General features: G+C 41.0%; 1 long non-coding RNA gene across 2 annotated transcripts; it reads right to left on the reverse strand.

Annotated features, from left to right (window-relative positions):
* Positions 1 to 16,900: 16,900 nt before the first annotated feature.
* Positions 16,901 to 19,026, reverse strand: LOC124507394 (uncharacterized). Of its 2 annotated transcripts, XR_006961022.1 has the most exons (4): positions 18,776 to 19,026; positions 17,916 to 17,984; positions 17,085 to 17,146; positions 16,915 to 16,980 (listed from the first exon to the last, which is right to left on the reverse strand). It is a non-coding gene; the product is annotated as an uncharacterized LOC124507394 (long non-coding RNA). The 2 variants fall into 2 exon arrangements; XR_006961023.1 differs by lacking the exon at positions 17,085 to 17,146 and having other exon boundaries at positions 16,901 to 16,980.
* Between the last annotated feature and the right edge of the window lie 808 nt (positions 19,027 to 19,834).

A 19,834-nucleotide genomic window follows, 5' to 3' on the forward strand; every position in this document is an offset into this window, starting at 1 on the left:
ATTTAAGATAAAAAAAGCAAAGATAACCTTTTCAATAAATGTTGGCACAAGTAGGCATCTATGAGCAAAACCCAAAACGCAAAAAAAAAAAAAAAAACAAAAAACCCACCCTGTTTCAGGGTCTCACAGCTTATACAAAAATTTACTCAAAATGGATCAAGGACTTAAATGTAAAACATAAAGGGAAAAGACCTATGAGAAATCTTCAAGATCTAAGGTAATGCCAAAAATTCTTAGATTGGAGACTAAAAGCATGAACTTTAAAAGGGAAAATTGATGAATTAGACTTCATAAAAATTCAAAACTTGCCAAGCGGATAAAAATACAAACTAAAGACCAGGAGAAAACATTTGCAAACCACGTATCCAACAAAGGACTAGTATCTGGAATATATCAAGAACTCTCAAAACTCAGCAGTTAAAAAAAATCAAACTATCCCGGGGCACCTGGGTGGCTCAGTCCATTGAGCATCTGACTTCGGCTCAGGTCATGATCTCACAGTTCGTGAGTTCGAGCCCCGTGTCGGGCTCTGTGCTGACAGCTCAGAGCCTGGAGCCTGCTTCGGATTCTTTGTCTCCCTCTCTCTGCCCCTAACCCACTCGCATTCTGTCTCTGTCTCTCTCAAAAATAAATAAAAACATTAAAAAAAATCAATCCAGTTTAAAAATGGGCAAGAGACAGGAAGAGTCATTTCACCTAAGAAGATATGCGGATGAGAAATAACCACATGAAAAATGTGCCATTAGGAAAACTCCCTATCATTAGGGGCATTTGTTACCTCCGCTTTGCTTTTCTCCCCAGCATTTATTTTCACAATGTGCATCATGTATTTATTTGGGTGTTTATTTATTGTCTTTCTCTATGTGGGTGGGGACTGTGTTTTGTTCGCTTTTTTCATCCTGGAGAGAGAATTGTGCTGGAAGATGGTAAGTACTCGGTAAATATTTATAGAATGAATGAATACATGCTCTTGAAAGTTCAGATAGAACTCAGTTATGAGTTTTATCCTGGAAGTATTGGTCTTTCCAAATAATAGAGTTTTAAGCACTTTTCCATTCTTGTCTGATTTGATTAGCATTTGTTTTAGTCCAGTTTTTTACTGCTTCTTGAGTCTTTATAATTCATATTCTGTTAGGAAACCATCCATTTCCTCTAAATTTTCAAAATATTTTCAATAGGTTAAGATAAAGTAGTCTCACAATTCTTTTCCTCTCTTCTTCACCCCTTTTTTTCTTTAGCCAGAATCACCAAGGGTTTCGACCTTATTCAGTTTTGTGATTGTAAAGCACCAACTCTGCATTCATTTTTCCTAATTTTTACCTCACTAAATTCACCTTTAATTTATTTCATCTGTTTTATTTCTCAAATTGACTCTATTTTCCCCCTCAATTTGTTAAGTTGACAGGGCACCTGGATGGCTCAGTTGGTTAAGCATCTGACTTTGATTCAGGTCACGAGCTCACAGTTCGTGGGTTCAAGCCCCGCGTCGGGCTCTGTGTTGACAACTCAGAGCCTGGAGCCTGCTTTGGATTCTGTGTCTCCCTCTCTCTCTGTCCCTCCCCTGCTTGCACTCTCTCTCTCTCTCTCTCTCTCTCAAAAATAAAATAAAAAGTTTTTTAAATTAAGTTGACATAGTAGTTACAATGAAGGCTAAGTTCCTGGAGCAGAGACTCGATCGCGAAACGTCTTTGTTATTTTCTTTCCTGGAACAGTCCTGGGTGGGTAAGTGGCCTGTTCCATAACGTCATTCAGGAACACAAGCAAGTGGGAAAACTCTGCCATTCTCTAGGGCTGGGGGCAGCATACCAATGGGAGCCATTCCTGCCTATTACCTGTTTTTTATCAGTAAATTTTATTGCAGTGCAACCACACTGATATGTTTGCATCTTGCCTACATTTTACTTTTGAGCTTCAATGGCAGAACTGTAGTCACGAGAGACCAGATGGCTCACGAAACGAAAAGTATTTTCTCATCGGCCTTTGTCAGAACTAGTTTGCTGATTCTGCTCTAAGGCAGAGTCCTGGGTGCGTAATCAAAAGTGGGTCACCAGCGCGCCTTCTTCCAGCTGGTAGGGAAGGAAGAGACAGTAGAGAAAAGGCATGTCCCCCCTGTGCCTAGAAGTGGTCCATACCACTTCCATTCATATTTGAGAATTTAGTCACATGGCCGCATCTAACAGCAAGGGAGTCCTGGGCCGGTGTCACTGGGCACCAGCTTGTCCTGCCATGTGCCCAGCTACTGTTGTTTTACTGTGGTAAGCGGAGGATTGCTTTTGAAGGACAACTACCAGTTCCCCCCATAGAGAAACATGAAGTTCCTTTATCTTCTGTCTTTCTCTTTGAAGAGTGAAGAGATTTCAAGTGACAGATATTTTTCCAGCGCAACTAACACTTTGATTCAGAGGTTTTGAGAGGGTGTGTTCTCCTTTTCTTGATCTCTTTTAGGGAGTGGTTTCAGTTTGGATTTCTTCATTAGTCCAACGTGTATTTGGGACGATGTTTTTTTAGTTTGCAACTAGTTATGTATTTTCTAAAGTCATATTTTTTATTATTTATTTCTACTTCCATTAAGAGAAGGTGACCCTGGGACACCTGGGTGGCGCAGTCGGTTAAGCGTCCGACTTGAGCCAGGTCACGATCTCGCGGTCCGTGAGTTCGAGCCCCGCGTCAGGCTCTGGGCTAATGGCTCGGAGCCTGGAGCCTGTTTCCGATTCTGTGTCTCCCTCTCTCTCTGCCCCTCCCCCGTTCATGCTCTGTCTCTCTGTCCCAAAAATAAATAAACGTTGAAAAAAAAAAATTAAAAAAAAAAAAAAAAGAGAAGGTGACCCTAACATGTATAGTTTTAAAACTGTGTTTATGCTTTATTTTTGACCAAATGCATATAAGATTTTGTAATACCTGGACATACATATGTGCGTGTGTATTCCTTTTTCAAATGACAAAGGTTTTTCAAATTTATTTTTATTAAAAAAAATTTGTTTTAATGTTTATTTGTTTTTGAAGGAGAGAGAGACAGATCGTGAGCGGCAGAGGGGCAGAGAGAGAGAGAGAGGAAGACACAGAACCCGAAGCAGGCTCCAGGCTCTGAGCTGTCAGCACAGAGCCTGACGCGGGGCTCGAACTCGTGGACCGTGAGATCATGACCTGAGCCGAGGTCGGATGCTTAACTAACAGCCATCCAGGTGCCTCATCAAATGACAAAATTTTATTTCATATACACATCAGGTTTGATTATGTTATTTGATTTTATGTCCTTTCTTATTTTTGTCTTTTATATCTAATTCTGAGAAAATGGTTACTCTCATTTTAATATAATTTTAGAATGAAGTTCTTTCATTTCTAATGGTTGCCATTTATATATTTAGCTACCTTTTTTTTTGGTGCAGCAAATTTATCACGACTATATCTTGTTTTTAAATTTATGCATTTATTATTACTTCGTGTCCTTGTTTTTCCTTTTTGAAGATTTTAATTTTAAAATCTATGTGTTCTGATAATAATAATACCACTTGTGATGCCTTGATGCCTTTTTTTGCTTTTTTTTTTAAGGATCTATTTCTCATCCATTTTTTTTTAAACCTAAGAGTTACTTCTCTGATCTGTAAAAATGAAGATGATAAAACATACTCTAACTTTTGTGAGGATGAAGGAAGGCGATGGCTGTGGGAGTGTTTGTAAACCATGAAGAACTCCACGTAAAGGTGGTATCATTCCTCCTGCTTTGGGGTCTATCTACTACCCCACCTCTATTGTTGTCTGACTTTGAACGTACGTTACTGGGAGGAGTGGATCCACTTTTTTTTTTTTTTTTTTGCCATTTATCATCTATCTATGTACCTCCCTACCTACCTTTTTATCTGTTTATCCATCCTGATTATCTTTTTAACCAATTTAATCATTAACCTGTGTGCTGCCTCTCCTATTCCAGCGCATCTAGATAACTGTACCCCTCACCTGCCAATTTTCATTGCCGACACCAGGAAGAATATCTACACCATTATTATTACAGGAGCCATAAATTATTTAAACAAAAAAACACATTCACTTAAGTTTTATTGTCCTACTATCGTCTAAAACAGGTACAGAGTTGGAAAAAAAAAAAAAAAGACCCAGCTACTGTGAAATCTCAAAAAATACTCAGATACTCAGGTAGGGGGTTAAATGTGGGAAGCCAGCATTTTAAGGTTATTCTTAAATTACAGTAAATTCCAGTAAAGTTATAAGCAGTCACTTGATGAAACACTTTTGAGTGCGACTTCCATTGCCTCCCCCCACCCCCGCCCCTCCACCCACTGCAGTTAAAAATGGATAAAGTTATAAACTCAGAAAGTTTGTCCTCTGTTTCTTGCTGCGTTTCTATCTTGTCAAGAGCCACTTCTTGCTACATCATCAGTCTAGGTCCTCCTTAGTTCCCTTATATCCTCAGGGATATTCAAAAAGGAAAAACCAGGGCGCCTGGGTGGCTCAGTTATTTAAGCGCTGGACTGTTGATCTCCGCTCAGGTTGTGATCTCATGGTTCGTGGGATTGAGCCCCACATCGAGTGTGGAGCCTGCTTGGGATGGTCTCTCTCCCTCTCTCTCTGCCCCTCTCCTGTGCACACGTGTGCTTACACTCTCTCAAAATAAACATGAAAAAAATTTAAAAAAGGAAAATCCATATATTTCTAAGCTTACTCTATCCCTGCATTTTAAGTGTTTCTTGTAAACAACACGTGTGTCTTTTTATAGGAGAAAGTAACCCACTTATTACACTGGTATTCACAACTGATGTTCTAAATGCATGTTTATGTTTAGTATACATTTTACTTTGGGGTTCTTAGGTTATCTAATTTCCTCATTTTTTGCAGGTTTTATGAACTTGTAATTAACTCTTTTTTTCACTTGTTTCATTTTTATTAGTTTCATGTAGCCAATCCTTTCCCAACAGTCATCAAACTCACATTTTACCACTGTTATATGAAAAGAAGCTTTAGCTGTTTCTCTTACTTTTTTTTTTTTAAGTTTATCTATTTTGAGAGAGAGCATGAGCGAGGAGGGGCGGAGAGAGAGAGATGGAGAGAGAGAGAGAGAGAGAAAGAATCCCAAGCAGGCTCCAAGCTACCAGCACAGAGCCCGACCTGTGGCTCGATCCCATGAACCGTGAGATCATGACCTGAGCTGAAATCAAGAGTTGGACCCTTAACTGACTGAGGCACCCAGGTGCCCCCTCTTATGTTTTAATAGAAAATATATTCTTTTGGGGCGCCTGGGTGGCTCACTCTGTTAAGCATCTGACTTCGGCTCAGGCCATGATCTCATAGTCCATGAGTTCGAGCCCCGTGTCAGGCTATGTGCTGACAGCTCAGAGCCTGGAGCCTGCTTCGTATTCTTTGCCTCCCTCTCTCTCTGCCTCTCCCCTACTCATGCTCTGTGTCCTCTGTCTCAAAAATAAATAAAAACATTAAAAAAAAATTAAAAAAAAGAAAATATATTCTTTTGATAAAAGTCTTTTGTTTAGGGATTCATATAATTCACATTTAATGTCATAATGAGATGAAACTTAATTTTCCTAACTTATTTTAATCTTTGCTATTTATCTGACTTTCTTCTTTTTCTTTTTTCCCTTCCTTACTCGTTCTGCCTTGGTCAACTTTTCTGTTTATTCCCCTTTGTCCCTCATTAGTTTCAAAGTTCTACTGTCCTTTCCAGAGCTCCTAGCAGTTGCCATCTTGATCTTGAAATCACAGTGAAAAAGTTTGTCCATGATTACATTAAAGCAAAATAATAAATATACTCCCCTCACCCTAAGACACTTTGCTAACCTCCTCCCAACCAACAAAACCAGGAGAAGCCTTCCCAGTGCCTCTCCCTGCCTCCCTTCTGGCCTTGCTGAAGCAGCTTAAAATGTCTACGCTCAGGCTAGAATCATCTTCCTTGTCAAGAATACTTACTTACATTAGGAGCTCCAAGCGACATTCCCGTCATCTATGCTATGAAGACACAATAAGATGTACTGCTCTGCTTCTCATCTCATGCTCTGGTTTGGGTTTAGAGAGTTAGAGGACTCTCCCAAACGTTGTCCTCAGATAGGTTACGTGGCTCTTGTGTTTTCTGAAGCCTTGCACGTCAGAACGAGGCCAGAGAATGAGTCAGGCCAGTGAGGGAAGCGCCAGAATCCTCACAAAGTGCACTTGCGGCTGTTCACTCAAGAGATTCTAGTACAAGATGCCCCAGTGGAAATGGGCTCCCCAATGTCAACAGTGATATGTGGTCAAGGTCACAGGATGCGTTTCCAATAACTGATGGCAGGGCAGAGGTAGTAATCAGAAATATTTCCACCACAGATACACTGGGCTGTGTTAATTATTTATGCAGTCTTTAACTAGATGAGCCAAGTAAAGCACTTATTTAATTTCTTTTTTTTTAATGTTTATTTTTGGGTGAGAGAGAGAGAGAGAGTGTGCGCGCACGAGTTGGGGAGGGGCAGAATCTGAAGCAGGCTCCAGGCTCTGAGCTATCAGCACAGAGCCCAGCATGGGGATCGACCTTGTGAACTGTGAGTTCAGTTCATGAATTCAGCTCATGACCTGAGCTGAAGTCGGATGCGTAACTGACTGAGCCACCCAGGCACCCCTAATTTCCTCTTTTTTAATGTTTACTTAGTTTTGAGAGAGAGAGCGTGCACGTGCTCGAGAGAGAAAGTGGGGGAGGGGCTGAGAGCGAGGGAGACGCAGAACCTGAAGCCGGCTGACCAGACTCTGAGCTGTCAGAGCATTCGAGCTGGCTTGAACCCACAAACTGTGAGATCATGACCTGAGCCAAAGTCGGACGCTTAACTGCCTGAGCCACCCAGACGCCCCGCTTTTCTGTAACAACCAGTGTCCTCGTGTGATGGACAAGTGCCTGACGTGAGCAACCCCAATACCAAAAGATCCAATTCCCAGGCCCGGGGTCTCCCCGAAGGAAGAGGAAAGGACCTACCATCGCTATGGTGACTGATCTGCTTTGATGCACTCTGTCTGCCTTAAACACGTAACGGTGATAGCACATAAAAGCAGCGAAAAAATACATGGTCTGGCTGAAAGACAAAATAAAGGTCTCTAGAACAAGGGATGACCCTGTGATATTGCCAATTAATCGTCGTGGGACAGGAGCCCAATGAGACACTATAAGAACTGTTGTGGACCAGGGGTCACAGCGAAGGGATCCGAGACGGGGACAACTGTCAAACTGGCAAACAGCGAGGGGTCAAAACCAGGGAGACACAGGGAAAAACAAACACACCTCAAACACCTCACTCAAAATGAGACTGCTAATCAAACTACAAAACGGAGGAAGAAATCTAACACAGAAAGAACGTGATCTTTCTGGAACAGTTTAGCAAAACCTTTAAATGTGTTCGACGACCAGTAGTTAATTGTTCTGGGTATTTATTTCACCCCTTAACGTAGTGGCTGAAAACCGCAGCAGCAACGTACTGGGTCGGCAGGTGGGTGGGGCCAGTCTGTGGTTGGCAAACTGAGGAACGGCACCCCCTGGAGGTTCGCTCCCTTCCAGGCGGGGCATCTGGGCGACTGGAACCCCTGGGGGCTCCTGGCGCGCCCCTGTTTCTTCGCGTGCACTTCCTGCTTGGCAGCTGTAGGCAGCGGACTTCGAAAAGCCGGTTCGGGGCACCCTCGGTCCTAAGAGGGGGGCCGAGCCAAGGGAAGCCTGGCTCGTTTTTATGACCTAGCCTTGCAGATCTCACGGCAGCTTAAGTTGCATTCTTTTTCTTAGAAGTGAGTCACTAAGGTCAGTACAGGTTCAAGGGAAGGCGAATTAGAGCGCATCGTTCCGTGGAAGGCAGGCCAAAGGTTTTGCGGGCGTGTTTTCAGTCTGCCACGGTTGGCTCTCTGGCCTCAAATTATGTACTTGTCTTCCCCCCACGTGCAAATTACATACAAGCTTCCCAATATCCCTAATACAGGACCGACTCGGGTTCGAGGCCCAGAACCTCCTTGTCTCCGCCTGGTTCCGAGGCGGATGATGGCTCCGGCACAGCTTCTGACATAGCTCCTCAAGTACAGCGTCTCTCAGTCCGAGACCCGGGAACCGGGCACCCAACATACACTGGTGGGACAGGCCCAGAAACACTGCTGTGCGAGAGAATGACTCTCATCCGAAACAAGGGACAATAGGGAGTACCCGAAGGCCTGGGGGTATAGCTCAGGGGTAGAGCATTTGACTGCAACAGGGAGCACCCGGGAATCACTGGCCTATACAGTTCCGGAGCCCCGTTGGGCACGTGTTGCCTTGGCTAGGGCTCAGCCCACCATGTGGGGCGGTTCACCACAGCCCTGGGCCCCCGGTGCTGCCTGCTGAGTTAGCCTTCCTTTTCCATAAAATGCTGCCACGTTGGCAGCTGAGGAACTTGGGCACCCTGCTTCTTCCCAAGGAGTCTTAGAGCGAAAAGCCCTCTTCGTTGCGTGCTGCCTCTATTCCTTTCAGTCCACGTTGATACAGTTCCTTTAAACTTTTTTGCAGTTTTGTTTTTAGGAACCAACTTCTAGAAACACATACCCAGAAATCTCACCGACTGGGCTTCACATGAAGCCACTGAGAGACAAGAAAGTCAAGATTCTTAGAAGTCCTAACCGTTAATGGAGAGGATCTGTGAGGCATGACCTTAAGATCCTTCTTCTTCTCTTTTTTTTTTTTTTTTTTGAGAGAGAGAATGAGAGAGTGCTCGCGGGTGTGCACGTGTGCGTGGGAGAAGGGCAGAGGGAGAGGGAGACAGAATCTTAAGCAGGTTCCACAGCCAACACAGAGCCCAATTCAGGGCTTGACCCCACAACTGTGAGACTATGACCTGAGCAGAAATCAAGAGTCAGATGCTCAACCGACTGCCCCATGATCCTTCTTCCTTTTGTACTGCCTCCTACCATTTAAAATTGCATGCTGATACAGTTCCTTTAGAAACATAATGGGTTTCCTGTGAATCAATTTACAAAATCCAGTTCATTAAAAAAATTACATACACAAGCATCATCGAGAGGCTTCCACTTGGACAGCAGAGAGGCCACAAACTGAAGATTCCTAGAAACCTTATTGTGCTCTTAAGATGCTTTGATGGTATTTTGTCTGGCTAACTGGTTTTCTGAGGCACTGTCTCGGATCTTTCCAAGGTATTAACCAGGGACTTACAGTCCTACTTTGGATGGGATCTTTTATCAATTTGAATATCTTGGAAATCATGGGAATAAGAACAATTTTATTTTGAAGCCAGCAAGTCCTGGATCCTTGTAGGTCTTTCTTGAGCTTCTCTCTTTCCTCTCACATTTTGTGGTAATTTGTTACAGCAGCAACAGAAAACTAATTCAGCTATCAAGTCTCTTTAGTTTTCTTTAACCTAAGACAGTTTCTCAGTCTTTCTTTGTCTTTCATGACTTTGACACTTTTGAAGAGCATTTTGTTGAATCTCCCTCAATTTACATTCATTTGATATTTCCCCATGACTAAATTCAGGTCATAAAATTGTGGCAGGAATATCGGTGATGGAAAATGCTATTGTGTTCTTCTCAATGTAGTCTATTGATTTATCCCATTACTGATGAGCTTAAATTTGATCAGTTACAGACAATTGATTTGTTCCATTACTAATGAGGTTAACTTAAAAAAAATTTTTCATGTTTATTTATTTTTGAGAGAGAGAGAGAGAGGGAGAAAGAAAGATGGAGTCAACATGAGTAGGAGAGGAGCAGAGAGAGAGGGAGACACAGAATCTGAAGCAGGCTCCAATGCGGGGCTCATACTCACGGACTGTGAGATCATGACCTGAGCTGAAGTCAGACACTTAACGGGCTGAGCCATCCAGGCACCCCACTAATGAGGTTAACTTTGATCAGCTGTTTAAATTGGTATACTCTGGGTTTCTCTATAGCAAAGTTACTCTTTTTGTAATTAATAAATATTTTGTGGTAAGGTACTTGAATCCTACATGCTGCTTCTCGGCAATACTTAGCCCACTAGTTTATATCCGTTGATGATTATCTTGTGAAGTAATTATCACTATGATTGTTGCCAGTTCATAGGTTTTTAATTTCATTACCCTTCTTCTCCAGTTATTAGCTAGAATCCCACTTCTCTACTTATTTATATTTGTTCATTTAGTTTTTATTATCATGACCTTTTAAATTCTTTTATTCCATGGCTTTTAATCTGTTGCTGTATTTGTTTGTTTATTTTCGCCCACGTTTTCCTAAAGTAGGCTAGTGGGTGCCACTTCAAAGTGGCTCCTGTGTCATTTTTCACATGTTCCATATCATCTTTTGAACATTTCTTTACTTTCTGGTACCAGATGTCCCAGGACTGTCTTGTTGTACTTTCCTTGCTCCAAGTCTTAGAATTAGCCATTTTCCAGAGAGCTCCGAACTGGTTAGTGGAGAATGGTACTTAGAAACCAAGATGTGGATATTTGTGTGCTCACTGCTACTCTGTATCACTGCTTCTAAGCCCTCTTAGAGGCAGAGTTAGGAAATATATGTGTGAGTGCGTGTGTGTGTGTGTGTATTTACACATACATACCTCTGTCTTTGTATTACATGCACACACACTGTTTTTTATGTGTGTTGTGAACATATACCCCTAAGAATATTAATTAAGGGATTAAAAATTATTTTCTCTTCCTCATTGCCTTTGTTTCATCTGAGTTTCCTTTTTCCTTTTTTTGTCATTTTAGTCTCTGTGTCTTTTTTTTATTTTAAAAAATCTAAGTTTATTTATTTATTTTGAAAGAGAGAGAGAACAGAGCAGGAGAGAGGGAGAGAGAGAGAGAGAGCATGAAGGGGGGAGGGGTGGAGAGAGAGAATCCCAATCAGACTCTATGCTGTCAGTGCAGGGCCTGACGTGGGGCTAGATCTCACGAACCATGACATCATGACCTGAGCCAAAACCAAAAGTCAGATGTTTAACTGACCGAGCCACCCAGGCGTCCCTCTCTTTCATGTGGGGGTTGCCTGAAATGTCCGATGATCACTGACTGTCATTCCATATTTAAGAGTGATGCACAACAGATTTCTTGTTTTCTTTTTTTTTAATTTTTTTTTTCAACGTTTATTTTATTTTTGGGACAGAGAGAGACAGAGCATGAACAGGGGAGGGGCAGAGAGAGAGGGAGACACAGAATCGGAAACAGGCTCCAGGCTCTGAGCCATCAGCCCAGAGCCCGACGCGGGGCTCGAACTCACGGACTGCGAGATCGTGACCTGGCTGAAGTCGGACGCTTAACCGACTGCGCCACCCAGGCGCCCCCAGATTTCTTGTTTTCTATAATGATGAAATACATCATGCAGACCAACCTTTTCATGAAAATAACTATAGATATTGGAGAAAAGTATAAATATATCTTCATAGAAGCAACATAAATGGACATACACTTTAATACCACTCTTTTGGAGAGGAGTTTGCAAAAATCAAGAAAATTACATAAGCATTTTGGCCCATAAATCCACTTCTAGAATTTATTGTGAAGATATACCTTGACAATATGAAAATATATATAAAGAAAGTTATCATTTGCATGATTATTTGTAATTGTACAATATGGAAAACAATCGAAGTGCCCATACATGAGAGAGAGGTTAAATAAGGTATGCTACATGTGCACAAAGTAACACTACTTAGTAAAATAAACAGTAAGGGTGATTTCTATCGACTGACATGGAGTGATACCCAGGATATATTGTCCATTGAAAAAACAAAATGTAGATCAGCATATATCTGTAATATACCTTTTATGTGAAGAAAGGGAGATAGAAAAATATACATGTGTCTGCTTATTTGTGAGTAAAAAAAAGAAAGAAAGAAAAGAAACTTAAGAAGAATAGACCAGAAACTAATGAGATTGTTTTCCAAGGCTAATGGGTGGAAATTGGGTGGGAAGCATGAGGGTACTGGAACAGAAGTGATGACAAACGGGCATTTCTTTGATTTACTTTTTCATATGTTCTGAATTTTAGAACTATGTTAATGTTTCACATGCTTAAAGAAAATATTAACAAGGGTGGGAAATAACAAAAAAATAGAACACAGAAACAAAGGAACTTAAATCTATTCTAATTGGATAACATGACCACACTGAAAGGGTATGAAGGATGATTTTGAACACAGTATTTTGAATATATGCCCACAGGCTAAAGACCACAAGAACTGTAAACAAATACTGTGCTCTAGTTAGAAAGTATGGGTGAGCAATTATGAAACTACTTTATGTGTATTCCATAACGGGATAAGTAAATATAGTGTGTAATGAGAGCCAGGTTCCTCACTGTTGGAGAAAGCAGTTAATATATGAAAAATGCTAGACTGACGTCTACATACATTGTGTAGACTGTATGCATTTTAGAATCAGCTTGTTAGTATCTGCTAAAAACTCGGCTTGTTTGCTGAGTTGTTGGGTTGAAGTTTTTGGATGCATAACCGTGAACTGATGAAGATACTCTTTCCTTCTTTTTCTTTCTTTCATTTATTTTTATAACTCTATATATCTACACACACACACACACACACACACACACACACACACACACTTTTTCTCATATATCCACCAGAAAGAAAACTTAAGGCCAACATCTCTCATGAACACAGACACAGAAATCCCTAACAAAATATTAGCAAATCAAATTCAGCAATATATTAAAAAGGATACTACCTTGCAATCAAGTATGGTTCATCCTAGGAATGCAAGGCTGGTTTAAACATTCAAAATCTATCCCTGTAGCTCACTATATTAGCATACTAAATAGTAAAAAAAAAAATCATCATATCAGTAAATGCAATACTGGCATTCAACACAGCATCTATTCATGATTTTTTTTTAAATCATACAACCTAGGAATAGACAGAACTTCCTTAACCTAATAAAAAGGATTCGTGAAAACTTTACAAATAACATTGTATTTAATAGTGAGAGACTCAGTGCAAAGAGGTTCTCAGTTACTACTTCTATTTAATATCATACTGGAAGTCCTGGTTTGTGCAAGAAAAAGAAAAGACACAGAGACTGGAAAGGAAGAAATAAAACTGTCTCTATTCATAGATGATTATCTATGTAGAAGGTCCCCCCAAACCTACACACACAAAATCCCTGAAACTAATAAGTGAGTTTAGCAAGGTCACAGGACACAAAGGTAATGTTAAAAAAGTTCCTTGTAGGGGCGCCTGGGTGGCACAGTCGGTTAAGCGTCCGACTTCAGCCAGGTCACGATCTCGCGGTCCGTGAGTTCGAGCCCCGCGTCAGGCTCTGGGCTGATGGCTCGGAGCCTGGAGCCTGTTTCTGATTCTGTGTCTCCCTCTCTCTCTGCCCCTCCCCTGTTCATGCTCTGTCTCTCTCTGTCCCAAAAATAAATAAATAAATAAAAAAACGTTGAGTAAAAAAGTTCCTTGTATTCTTATATGCCACCAGTGACCAACAGGAATTTGAAATTTTAAAAAATACCACTTATAATAATAACAAAGACAGTACTGACAAAATACATGCCAGATTTATATGCAGGAAACTGCCAAGCACAAAAACAAAAACAAAAACAAAGATGATCTAGATGATTGGGCTTATGCCCTGGTTCACACGTTACAAGGCTCAATATTTGCAAGATGTCAGTTCTTCCTAATTTGATTTATACATTCAGTATCATCTTAAACAGAATCCAAGCGAAATACTCACAAGCTGATCCGAAAATACAATCTACACACTGTATGCAAAGACAAAAGGAATAGCCAAGCCAATTCTGAAAAAGGAATATATACTGGGAAGACTCACATTCCCTGGGTTTGAGACTTTTATAGTAATTATAACAGTGCGACACTGGTGAAAAAGATAGACACACAGGTCAACAGAACAGAATCGGGAGGCCAGAAATAAACCAGAGGGGCTGGAATAATTGGATGTCCACATGCCAAATAAGACAAAATAAAAAAGGATCCTGATACATACCTCACATCTTATACAAAAATTAAATAAAAATGGACTATAGATCTACATGTAAAACATAACACTATACAACTTTTAAAAGAAATCTGGGAGAAAGTCTGCATGACCTTAGGTTTGGTGGTGAGTTTTTAGATACTACCCCAAAAGTACAATCCATGAAGGAAAAATATATATATAAATTGAACTTTACAAAGGTTAAAAACTTCCTCTTTCAAGGAGACATTTAAAACAATTAAAACACAAGTTACAGACTGGGAGAAAGTCTATGCAAAATACCTATCTGATAAAGGATTTACATCCAAAATATATAAAGAACTCTCAACATTTAACAATAAGAAAATAACCTAATAAAAACCAAAAAGTTCATTTAAAAAATGGGCCAACGATCTGAACAGGCATTTTACTAAAAATGATACACAGTTGCCAATAAGCATATGAAAAGGTTCTCAACATATGAACCTTCTCAACATATGAACCATATGCCAATAAGCATATGAAAACCCAATTATCATTGGGAAATGCACATCAAAACAAGGAGACACCAGCTAAAATTCAAAAATCGTATAAGATCAAAACACTAGGAGGATGTGGGGCAACGGGACCTCTCATTCATTATTCACAGAAATGAAAAATTTGGTACAACCATTTTGGAAGATGGCATAAAAGTTCATTATCATGTTAATCATAGACTTATCATATGATGTAGTAACCACACAGAATATCTGCTATCCAGATTACACACAAGAAAAGAACAACCCTTTGTATTGTAGGCAAAGGCCATACACAGTGAACCAAAGAAACACACCCATAAAATTGAGGAAACTTTTTTAGGTTTAACAGATTTCATAGCTTTTTCAGATACAAGTGTTATAAACCGAGGCAAATAAAAGTCACTTTCCAAGTGTATTACATTCCCAAGGGCAACTAAAACTCAGATAAAACTCTGCAGTCTTACTGACTTGAAAACCAAAGTTTAAAGGGAAAACAGCAGCTGAAAAAGTGAAGGGGGGAGAATCCCAGAAAAGAGAGAGCCGTCGAGTAAGAGCCAGATTATGTGTATAAATTTGCACAAATTTCTAACTTTCTGATAGCCATCTAGTGGACAGACTCCAATAGCCCCAGGGAAGCAAAAAGAACCTCTATATCCATTGCAGCTAACCGTGGAGGAGATGGGCTACAAACAAACAAACAAACAAACCCAATAAATACTCTTTAGAGAAACATACCCCAAGTTACTAGAATACACATGCACAAAATTACTAGAAGTACAAAGAAAAGAAACATGTGAGCCACACACAAGAGAAAGGATAATTGACGGAGGCTTGACAGCAAGAGGGAGCAGAGCCTAGAATTAGCAGAAAAGGATTTGCAACCTATGCTCCAAGGGATAAGAGTAAATATACTCCCTAAACAAACAAATGGGAAACATCAGCAGAGAAAGAGAAATTATAGAAAACAACCGAATGAAAATTATAGAACTTAAAAATCCACTTTTGGAATGAAACATTTCACCAGATGGTCAATAGAGTTATAGAAAATAACAAATGCTAAACGATGTTGCAAAATACTGGAGTCCCCCAGGTAGTGTGGTGAGGGTTGTGTAGGTGGGGAGGTAAAGGGATCTTTTCTTGAGGAGAAGGGTAGAGGAGGTGAGCAGGGAAGAATTAGCGTGTTGTGGGGGGTGTCTCAGTGAAGGAAAATAGTTCGTATTTTGGTGAGTTGTGTGGGACTGATTAATAAAGCAGGGAAAACAGGACAATAATGATTAATGGAATGAAAACATACAAAGGAAGACCAAAATTAACCAGAGGAAGAAGTGAAATTAGTAACAGCTCTATCAAACTCACAAAAATAGGGTAAAAGACCTTAAATAAAAAGTCCTTAATATAAATAATGACATATAATATTGCAATATTGCAATATAACAATATGGTATACAGTGTATGTAATATTATTTAACATTATATATTAAATATAATAAGTATAGGATAGAAGGAATATAATAAAATATAACAATGTGAAATATGAATGAACTGAATCAACCCATTAAAACACAAAGGCCGGGGGGGTGGAGGGGCAGGCACCTGGGTAGCTCAGTCGGTTAAGCATCCGATTTCTGACTCAAGTCATGATCTCTCAGTCTGTGAGGTCGGGCTCTGTGCTGACAGTTCAGAGCCTGGAGCCTGCCTCGGATTCTGTGTCTCCTTCTCTCTGTCCCTCCCCTGCTCACGCTCTGGCTCTCTCTCAAAAATAAATGAACATTAAAAAAAAAATGTTGTAAAGTAAAAATTGGAACCTCTCTTTACTCCCGTCAGACAGGCAAAACTAAAAGGAAACATAAGGCCTATTACTTTCTGGTTGGGCAAGTGGGAGGTACTGTTTTCACATATCGCTATAGGATGGTTAAGTGTTATAGCACCTGAACAATGTAATGTTTTTGGAAAGCAGTCTGGCAACATCCCTTACAATTAAAATTTCAAATACTCTTCAACCCAGGAGTTCCCCTTCTGGGAGTTTGTCCCATGGATCAATTGATAAGGACCCATGATCACGGATGCTTACTAAGGCATAGGGGTGCCTCGGTGGCTCAGTGGGTTAGGCATCCTGCTTCAGCTTAGGTCATGATCTCATGGCTTGTGAGTTACAGCTCCGCATCGGGCCCGCTTTGGATCCTCTGTCCCCCTCTCTCTCTGCCCCTCCCCTGCTCATGCTCTCTCTCTCTCTCTCTCTCAACAATGAATGAACAATTAAAAAAAAAAAAAAGCATGGACCATAGTGACCAAGATCAGGAAACAAAAGGAATGCCCATCATTGGCATTCTTATAAATGCTTAAGCAAATTTATTTAAATATCTTTGCAAGCAATGCTTAAAGTCAATGTATTAGATACAGTTAATAATTTTGATGAGTTACATTAGTACCTGTGTGTCTGGAAAATGTTGCTAATTATACTTACACATTTTATAGTCAGCTGAGAACTCGCAGCACTGGCAATTCCTCTTGTGCCCCCCAAATCCTTTGGATACTTCAAGATCCTAAGAATGAAGAAAGTGACATTATGGTAGTAACATCCATCTGGAGAAGTTAGCACATATAAATAGCAACTGAGAGAAGAATAAATACAGAGAAAAATGCTCACCTTCGTCTGGCAATATTTATCAGGGTTTAAGAAGTTTGAGAGAATTCAAAATTCTGCCGTGCCTGTGTGGAAATATTTCACTATTTGGTGTGGCGGGGGGAATTCATTTTTTGTTCTTGGTGACTCCATACAGGTCTCAATTCAGGTCACGATCTCACGAGTTCGAGCCCCATGTCGGGCTCTGTGCTGACAGCTCCGAGCCTGGGGCCTGCTTCGGATTCTGTGTCTCTGTCTCTCTCTGCCCCTGCCCCCTTCCCCTGCTCTCTCTCAAAAATAAACCTTAAAAAAGTGTTTTTTTGAGTTGAACTTTTCCAGTATTACTTTTGCTCTAAATTGCTTCCCAACCAAACTGGATTTTTCCAAATCTCACTCCCTAGTACCTTGCTATATGGCTTCATGGAGAGGTCTCCAAATTATTTTACTCCTGTTTTCATGTGTGTTCTAACCTTGATATGTAAGCCCCAGCTACTTTTATGATTACCACATACCCCCTTGAGGACATCTACATTACAGCAGGATTTATCTTTCTTTATACTTTTTTTTTAAGTTTATCTTGAGAGAGACAAAGACAGCCTGATCAGGGGAGGGGCAGAGAGAGGGACAGAGAGGGCATCCCTAGCAGGCTCCACACTGCTAACGTAGAGCCAGATGTGGGGCTCGAACTCATGAAACTGTGAGATCACGACCTGAGCTGAGACCAAGAGTTGGTCACTCAACCAACTGAGCCACCCAGGTGCCCCAGTAGGATTTATCTTTCAAAGATACTTTCCACTAACAAATGATCATACTTCAGATTTAATCAAATTATTAGCATTATTGTTCACCACTTACCTTCTGCTTTCTTGAGATGTCCATATTGATTCCATTGTTTCTTCTCTGGATTATTTGTAGCTTTTTTATCTTTTTTAATAAAAAGACAATAATTTACTTTCTAAAAATCTACGTGTCAGAACTCATATTTTGCTCGAACATCTGTTTGACGACTTAGTTGACTCTGCTGGCTTCTATCATTCAGTGTTTCAGGTAAGTCTGATGTCAGTTCTGATTTTCTTCCAGATTGTAAGCATCTGGGACCTAAATTTTTTTATTTTTGCTTTTCATTTATTCTCATAATTCCCCACATTTTTTTGTGGAGGGCGCCTGGGTAGCTCAGTTGGTTGAGCGTCCAACTCTCGGTTTTGGATCAGGTCATGGTTGAGTGACCAACTCTTGGTTTCAGCTCAGGTCATGATCTCACAGTTTCATGAGTTCGAGCCCCACATCTGGCTCTACGTTAGCAGTGTGGAGCCTGCTAGGGATGCCCTCTCTCTCCCTCTCTCTGCCCCTCCCCTGATCAGGCTGTCTTTTTCTCTCTCAAGCTAAATAAACTTAAAAAAAAGTATAAAGAAAGATAAATCCTGCTGTAATGTAGATGTCCTCTCCCTGAGTTGTGGGATTGAGCCCCGCACTGGGCTCTGTGCTGAGTGTGGAGCCTGCTTAAGATTCTCTCTTTCCCTCTGCTCCCCTACCCTCCACACATGCTCTCTCTCTCTCTTTCTCAAATTAAAAAAAAAAAAAAATCCTGTATTTCCTTAACTGGGATTGTGGCTTCACCAAATCCTCCTAGAATTTCTCCTAAGATATTGGTCTATTTTGCTGCTAGGTTGTATTGTGTGAACATGTTCGTTACACTTTGTCTTGGTGGAACAGACCTTTTTTGGTAATCCTCTTCCGCTCGTTGTTGATCTCAGGTCTTGGATCTTCCTTCAGCTCGGCGAAAAATTCTCATCGTATTTTGGGGGCACTGTCTCCCCAATGCTCAACCCCCACTTTCTTCTCTCCTTTTGGATGCCTGGATATTGCCTTCCCTGAAACCATAGCGGTCAGTTGGCGTGGACCCCAGAGTCAAATGACCTGGTTTAAAACCTGCCACTTCCAACTCGCAATCTCTCCGAGCCTTAGTTCCTTCCTGTAAAATGAAGATAGTAGTAAGTGCTGACAAGGGAGGCAGAGACACACGGTTTTCGTTATCCTCCCAGAATTTGAAAATTGAAGGTAAAGCATGAGACTTTTTAAGAGATTTCTGCTTGTAGCCTTGCATGTGATAAGCGATGCCTCTCCCCGTAAGAGGCGTGTGGGAGGGTTCCGGTGGGGAAATTCGGCAGCCTGAGACAGAAGGAGCTCGAGCAGTGTCTGGAGACCGGTGCCCAGCCTCGGGTAGCTGGTGGCCCTGGGGAAGCAGCCTTCACGCCCTGGGCTAGTCTGCCAAGGTGAGGGGAGAACTTCCAACGTCTGCTTGTTTTAAAGTTTGGTTTTGATTTTTTTTTTTTTTAAGAACGAATGCATTTGCACTGTCCGTGTAGGATAAGTGAACAAAAACGTTCCCCTTCAGTGGCTTTTTATTCAGTGGTCTAACTGTAAAGATGGGGCAAGTTAAAATTTAAGTAAGATCTAAGGGGATTTCGAAGAGATAGTTTCTTTTTTTTTTTTTTATTTAAAAAAAATTTTTTTTTTCAACGTTTATTTATTTTTGGGACAGAGAGATACAGAGCATGAACGGGGGAGGGGCAGAGAGAGAGGGAGACACAGCATCGGAAACAGGCTCCAGGCTCTGAGCCATCAGCCCAGAGCCCGATGCGGGGCTCGAACTCACGGACCGCGAGATCGTGACCTGGCTGAAGTCGGACGCTTAACCGACTGCGCCACCCAGGCGCCCCTCGAAGAGATAGTTTCTGTTACGAGAATTTTACTTGATGAAATAAAAGTCTCAA

The sequence above is a fragment of the Lynx rufus genome, unplaced genomic scaffold (assembly GCF_022079265.1).
Source record: "Lynx rufus isolate CCGP_SWC_20201006 ecotype Redwood Valley unplaced genomic scaffold, mLynRuf1.p SCAF_12, whole genome shotgun sequence".
NCBI classification, from domain to species: Eukaryota; Metazoa; Chordata; class Mammalia; order Carnivora; family Felidae; genus Lynx; species Lynx rufus.